This window comes from Ricinus communis, chromosome 1 (assembly GCF_019578655.1).
Source record: "Ricinus communis isolate WT05 ecotype wild-type chromosome 1, ASM1957865v1, whole genome shotgun sequence".
Taxonomy (NCBI): Eukaryota; Viridiplantae; Streptophyta; class Magnoliopsida; order Malpighiales; family Euphorbiaceae; genus Ricinus; species Ricinus communis.
Genome location: NC_063256.1, coordinates 24708430 through 24716301, shown reverse-complemented (window position 1 = coordinate 24716301; position 7872 = coordinate 24708430). Strand labels below are relative to the sequence as shown.

The following is a 7872-nucleotide window of genomic DNA, read 5'->3' as shown; positions in this document are numbered from 1 at the left end:
AAGTGAAGGTAGTCTTCTCTTGGTCCTCAGGTGCAATAGGAATATGGAAATAACCTGAAAAACCATCAAAGAAACAATAAAACATGTGACCTGCCAAACGTTCAATCATCTAATCAATGAAAGGAAGAGGGAAATAATCTTTCCGAGTTGCATCATTAAGCCTACGGTAATCAATGCAAACTCAGAAGCCTGTTACCGTCCGAGTTGGGATCAACTCATCATTCTCATTCCTTACCACTGTCATGCCTCCTTTCTTGGGTACAACCTTCACAGGACTCACCCATGAACTGTCAGAAATGGGATATATCAAACCTGCATCAAGAAGTTTAATTACCTCCTTCTTTACCACTTCTTTCATGTTCAGATTAAGTCGTCTCTGAGGCTGAAGAACTGGCCTAAAATTATCCTCCAATGAAATCTTCTGAGAGCAGAAACTTGGATTTATGCCTGGGATATCGGCTATCTTGAAAGAAAAGGCCTTCTTGTACTTCCTTAGAACTTCTAATAGCATGGCTTGTTCTTCAGGAGTTAGATCGGCTGCTATGATTACTGGTAAGCGCTTCTCTTCATCCAGGAAAGCATAAACCAAGTGGCTCGGTAACTCCTTCAGTTCTAAGACTGGTGGGTCCTCGAATGAAGTCTTTACCTTCTGCACCCCAGACTTGTCAAGAAAAAGATAGGGATCAGTTGACAAGCTCAGCTTAGAAGCTAATAAAACAGCAAGTTGCTGCAACACTTGCTCGTTGGACAACTCCTCCTTATCCTCAGCTAATGCTACCTGCAAAGGGTCAGAACATAAAATTTCTTGCAAATGGGACTCAACCACATCATCAATCACATCAATAGAATACACAGTATTATCATAGTCCAGTGACTGTCTAATGGAAGTGGCTAGGTCAAAGGTAATAGTCTCATCATCAACTCTAAGCTTAAGCTTTCCATCACTTACATCGATAACAGCCCTCGATGTAGCTAGGAAAGGCCTACCCAGGATAAGAGGCACAGTGCTCTCACCCTCCATATCCATCACCATAAAATCCATAGGAAAAATAAATTTATCTACCTTTACAAGTACATCTTCAACAATACCTCTAGGAATTTTAACAGTCCTATCTGCTAACGGAACACTCATCCTAGTAGGCTTGGGTTCATGCAACCCTAATTTGGCAAATAAACTAGTGGGCATCAAGTTAATACTAGCTCCTAAATCAGCCAATGCACCATTAATTGATAAATCACCAATCATACAAGGGATAGTAAAACTCCCTGGATCTCGTCGCTTGAATGGCAGTTTGTTCTGGAGAATAGCTGAACACTCCTCATTAAGCACTACCGGACCAAGATCCTCCAACTTCCTCTTGTTGCTCAAAATCTCCTTTAAGAACTTGGCGTACTTCGGCATCTGCGAAATCGCCTCAACAAAAGGTAAGTTAATTTTCAGCTGCTTAAATAAGTCAAGAAACTTACTATATTGCTTGTCCACCTTATCCTGCCTCAACCTCGGAAGATATGGAATCGGGGGCTGATGATCCCACACAGGGCTCTTTTGCTTGTCGTCTTTCCTTCTCTCATTCTCTACCACCTCAAGGTCTGGTCCTTCCTTAGCTGGCTCGTCCTGCACAATTATATTATCCTTATCAGCTAAAGGCGAAGAACCAGTCAATTTCTTACTTGATTGCAAGGTGATAGCCTTGCAATGCTCCCTCGGGTTTGACTCTATAGTGCTGGGGAGCGATCCTGAAGGTCTTTTTGAAACCATCTTAGAAATTTGGTCAATTTGAGTCTCCAAGTTCTGAATCGAGGCCTGCTGATTCCTAAGTGCACTATCAGTCTGCTGGAATCTCGTCTTTGTAGACGTCACAAACTTCATCATAAGCTCCTCTAAATTTGACTTCTTTTCTGGTGGAGGAGGAGCTTGTGTAGGCCCAGCTAGTTGTTGCTGTGGCTGTTGATGAAATCTTTGAAAACCTGGCAGACCCTGGGCATTATTGTTCCTGCAACTAAAGTTGGGATGATTGCGCCATCCAAGGTTGTTTGTATTGCTGTAAGGGTTATTCTACTGCCTTGGGGCATTCCCCATATAATCAACCTGCTCAACATCAGAAGACACAGCAGAATTAGATGGAAAAATAGTAGAGGATGAAGCAAACATACAACCCGCTGTACATTTCGTACTGTAATATTGCTGTAAGGGTTATTCTGCGGCATGAACTGGCATCTGGAGTTGGTCAATCTTCTTGGTTAGAAGCTCCACCTGAGCTGCCAAGGTTGCTGTAGAGTCCGCTTGGTTGACCATTCCCTGTCTTCCTGGTCGGCTCCTAGAGGATTGCCACTAATAGTTGTTCATGGCCATTTCCTCTATCAAGTTTTGAGCCCGCCAGGCTCTTATCGCTTAGCGCCCCACCTACCGCAAACATCCACCATCTGCCTCGTTGCAAGGTTTAACCCGCTGTAGAAGGTCTGAACCTGCATCCATACTGGTAATCCGTGATGTGGGTAGCATCTTAAAAGATCTTTAAACCTCTCCCATCCATCGCTCATGCTTTCATCATCAAACTGCACAAAAGAAGATATGTCATTTCTAAGTTTAACAGTTTTAGTGAGAGGAAAATACTTATATAAAAATTTTTCGGCCAACGCCTTCCAAGTAGTAATCGTTTGCTGTGGAAAGGATTGCAACCATCTCTTAGCTCTGTCCCTCAAGGAAAATGGAAACAATCTCAGCCGAATAGCTTCGTCGGTTGTTCCATTTATATTGAATGTGTCACAAATCTCCAAGAAATTAGAGATATGTGCATTGGGATCCTCGCTGGGCAATCCTCCAAACTGCATGCTCTGTTGGATCATCTGGATAACGTTGGCTTTTATTGCAAAATTGTCAGCCACTACAGCAGTTCTGACTATACTATATTTCGTCTGACCCAAAGATGGTCGAGCAAACTCGTACATCGTCCTCTGATCGTCATCGGCCTGGGGGTTGAGGTTCTCCATTGCGTCAACTCCTTGAACCTAAACTATAACTCCGTCCTCCTCCTCAACTGCCTACAAACGTCGTCTCAATAATCTGAGAGAGCGCTCCGGGTCAGATAAGGGTGCTATGGGATCAGGGTTAGAGCTCCTAGTCATAAACTACCTGAAACGGAAAACCAAAACAACCACCAATCAACAAAAATAATAAAATAAAATAACAAAAAATAAAAAAAAATAAAGAATGAATGAATAAACAGATAATGACTAAATGAACACAGAAATAGTTAACTCTAGTTTACCGTTAATGTTCCCCGGCAATGGTGCCAAAAACTTGATGGGCTACTTATGCAACCTACAACTAAGGCAGTAAACCTATCAATGCGGTCTAGCACTAGTGAGTATCAAGGTCGTATCCCTGGAGATCGGGTAAACCTAAAGTTACTATTTTTCGTTATGTTATTTAGTCTGAAATAAGGTGTGAAAAGTCTAAATTAATTAACTAATGCTTATGAATGCAAATAAAGGAACAATAGCAACTGACAATCGAAAGACAATCGTAACAAAAAAAGCAAACCCAAAGGGGATCTAAGTGATGGAATTCTAAGGTTGATTTTATAAACTGCCAATCTTACTACCCGTGCCTAAATCCTGAATCGAACTCGGCTCCTCTTTCGAGCTCACTTAGCTCCTAAATCTGCACTAACCTATTCTTCCTATCAGATTATTACAGATTAGCATTAAGCGAGATTTAGAACTATTAAGAGTTGTTAATTCTTAATCCGGCGAGTGAATTAACCTTATCTCTAAGTGTTAACTACCAGTTCTTACTATTTAATTTCCAGTTGTAAAAAGCATTTCTCAATGTCAAGAAACAACCCAAAAGACAATTAATTTAATGTCTCAAATTAATTGAATCAAATTTTATTACTAAACAGTAAGAAGATTACAAAAATTGTAGATAAAAATCCAATAATTAAACACAATCCATCAATAAAGGTGAACCCCAATGGATTCGGCAGTCCTTGCTACTCATAATGAAAGAAACAAATACAAAAGGAAATAAATAACAGAAAAGAAAATGGAACATATAACCGCTCTTCTATCGAATCGGAGTGGGAATGTCGCAAGTGCCAATTCTGAAACCAGCCTCAAGTATGGATCTCGGATGTCTCGGTCAATTGTCTAAAAACTTCAATCTTTGCTTGAATCCTCCAAATCAATCCTTTGAACTGACGTTGGTCTCCCAAAATGTTAAGAACAGAGGTGCAGAAGTGAGGGGTCGCGCGCGTAGACAAGTTCATAAATCAGAAGCGGAACCTTGTCTCGTTTTGTGTGTGCTTATTTATAGGTAGAAGTGCCATTGTCATGCCACGGTCCGTGCCAAGGCCCGTGCCATGGTTAGTGCATATATGCACGGCCCGTGCAACGGGCACCAACCTCCACAAAATGCCAAATTTCTGAAATTGTCCAAGATCGTGCAAAAGCCTCGAAATGTGCGTTAACAAGGAATCGACTCTGATAACATCTAATATGCATAAATCATCAAAATAGCTTTGTTTCTGCCCGTAAATCAATCAATCTCTATCAAAGAGTTCGAAAACCTGAAGAACTCATAAACATACCAAAGTGTGATCAAACAGGAATAAATATGACTCAAATACTCGAATAAACGAATGATAAACAGTCAATAAAGATGCATCGAGTCATCTACATCACTAACCTTTTCAAATTTTCTAATTAGCGGCTCCTATTTAATTTATTTTTATTTATTCTTTCTTTTATTAATCTCTTTTCTTCTTTTTTATTACTTCTCTTTTCTTTTCAAACGTAGTATTTTTTAAGACGATCTAGGTTGATGGTTCAGAGAATTCGTTCACTTTCCAGGTCTAAAATCTTAGTAGCACCTTTAGGCTGAATGTTCTTTATGGAATATGAGCCCTCCCAATTGGCTTGAATTTTCCTCGAGGATCGAATGATGTAGGCCTTGTGTGCTTCATGTTAGAGTATGCCCTAAAGATAATGAGTTTTCAGATGATCTATGTTACTTTATACATCATAATTAATGGCATATAATTATATTGAAGGCATTGTTCGAATCTTAATGGTACAAGTAGTCGTGCTATTATCAATAGATATATGAACACCATGGAATGTAAACAGAAATATAAGAGAAAATATAGAGAGTTTATAATAATGGGGTTCTCATTACATATGTTCCTAAATATTTTTCATAGTCAATCTTTCATCAATAGGGGCAATGGTAGCACAGTGCAGACCCAATGACATGGAGCATGCGGTATTATTACCTAAGTAAAAAGTTGATGCCTTATGAGTCGAAGTATAACCTCATGGAAAAATCATGACTAGCCATGATATGGGCCACAAGAATGTTAAAGCACTACTTTCAGTCTTATAAAGTGTAGGCAATTTCAAAAATAAACCCCCTAAAGTACCTGTTTAAAGCTCCATCTTTTATAGGGAAGTTGGCAAGATGGTTAGTACTCCTAATAGAGTTTGACATCGAGTACATCACCAAGAAGGTGGTCAAGGGTAGGTTCGCATTAGAGTTTTTAGCTTAGAAGCGATTGAAGGAGATGATCCTTGGGATCTGGAGTTTCTTAATGAAAATTTAGGGGCAATCGAGATCCAAGGGTGGATGATGTACTTCGATGGATCTGTAAGCACAAGAGGTGCTGGCTTAGGAGTAGTTCTGATCATCCCAAAAGGAGAAATGTTACCAATGGAAGAGATTAGACTTTAGAGTGACCCATAACATGGCAGAGTATGAAGCATGTTTATTTGGATTAGAAGCGGCCATGGTAGTAGGAGCTAAGCAACTGATGGTCTATAGGGACTCCATGCTGGTAATCCAACAAACCCTCAAGGAATGGGAAGTAAAAAAAGAGAGGTTGAAGCTTTATGTCAACTATCTCAAGACTTTAGTATGTAATTTCTCCAAGTGTTCCTTTGTACACTTGCCTCGATATGAGAATCAGATGGCAGATGCGTTGTCTACCCTATCATCTATGTGGGTCAATCCCTTGCAACTTTCGATGAAGCCTTTGGTGATTGTGAAATTGGGTGCGCCTTGTTATCAAAGGAATTGGATAATGCAAGTCTAGGTGGGACCAAAAGAGAAGCCATGGTTCTACTATCTAAAGATGTTTATAGAAAACAAGGAATATTTAGAGGAAGCGACTGCCAGGGTAAGATACGCGTTACGGATTCAAGCTAGGAATTACATTAGCCACGAAGGAGTCCTATATAAAAGAATAGTATATGGTGTACACCTCCGATGTGTGACTAAAATAGAAGCTCAAGTAGTGATCGAGGAAATGCATAGAGGAGTATGCGGGCCTCATATGAAGGGTGCAGTGTTAACCAAGAAGATCACGTAACAAGGTTATTATTATTGGTTAACAATAGAAAATGATTGTATAGCACTGGTAAGAAAATGTCGTGAATGCCAACTGTATAGTAAACTGAGTCACAAACCTCTGATCGAGCTGCATAAATTAATGTCTCCTTGGCCCTTTGTAGCTTGTTGGATCGACATCATTGGTGAAACAAAACCTCCCTCAAATAGTCACAAGTTCATAGTTGTAGCAATTAACTACTCCTCGAAGTGACTCAAAGCTGAGTCGTTCACCATTGTGGGGGAAAGGCAGATGGCCAGATTTATAGAAAGCAACCTAATCTACAGATATGGGGTCCCACATCATGTCATGACAGATAATGGGATGCAGTTCATGGGTGAGAAGCAAACTTGCTAGCGGAATAGAAGATCGAGCATCATAGGTCTTCTCTTTATAGACCTCAGGCGAATGGAGTGGTAAAAGCAGCCATTAAGAGCTTGAAGAAAATCTCTTGAAGATGGTGTGGAATTACAAGGATTGGTTGTTTCGATTACCCTTTGCACTTTGGAGATATCGAATAACCGAGAGAATATTGACTAGGTAAACACTATAGTCTATGGTTTACGGGACTGACATTGACTAGGCAAACACCATACTCTATGGTTTACAGGACTGAATCAGTTTTCCTAGTTGAGTTGGAGTTAAAGTCTTTAAGAGTTGTATTAGAGGCTGAAAAACTAGAGTATCAATGGGTTGAGTAAAGATAACGTTGATTGGCCCTAGTTGATGAAAAAGGATGAAAGCCCTATACCATATACAGTTGCATCATAAAAGAATGGCTAGGGCATTCAATAAGAAAGTGAACCCGGGAAAGATCAAAGATGGTGATCTAGTATTGAAGCATAAAAGAACTACTGCATTCAACCCGAGAAGGAAGTTCAGGCCAAATTGGGAAGGCCCGTACTTGGTAAAGAAGATTTTGCCTAAAGGTGCTGCTAAGATCTCGGACCTAGAGAGAGTTCACTAAACCAATCAACTTAGATCGTCTCAAGAAATACTATGTATAAGAAAATAATAGAAAAATAGCCTGCTGATCAAAAAACCTGAAAAGGTTGGTCGTGCAAAAATTAGGGCAGAAAAGAGAAAATAATCAACTAGAAAATCTAAAAAGATTGGCTAATAACATGAGTTATATCTTTTGAAATCTAAATGTACCCATCAGGGCTTTTACTAACTGAATAAATTGTTTAGAATTGTTATCAAATATATATATGTCTATTTACCATTCTACACACTAACTTAAAGAGAAACAAAGCCAAAAGTTCTAAGAAAAATAAATGAGATCTAAAAGTAGCATATTTTCTATCTTCTTCTCCTCTTCACATCTGCATCCTTAGATAGAGCAGCTAGTTCTCGAGTCCTCTTGAATCGGGAAAAGCAAATAGAAGTGAAAATCTAAAGCTGAACCCAAGCCTTGAAGTTGTCATCAGTGGTTAGATCGCCCTCAGATTTTAAGGTTTCGCTCTATGTCTCGGCGAGACCAAAG

At 39.7% G+C, this 7872-nt stretch overlaps 1 non-coding gene across 1 annotated transcript; it reads left to right on the top strand.

Moving 5' to 3' along the window:
- Positions 1-2482: 2482 nt before the first annotated feature.
- On the top strand, positions 2483-2589 carry LOC112535126. The gene has a single exon (XR_003079319.2). It is a non-coding gene; the product is annotated as a small nucleolar RNA R71 (small nucleolar RNA).
- Positions 2590-7872: the final 5283 nt, after the last annotated feature.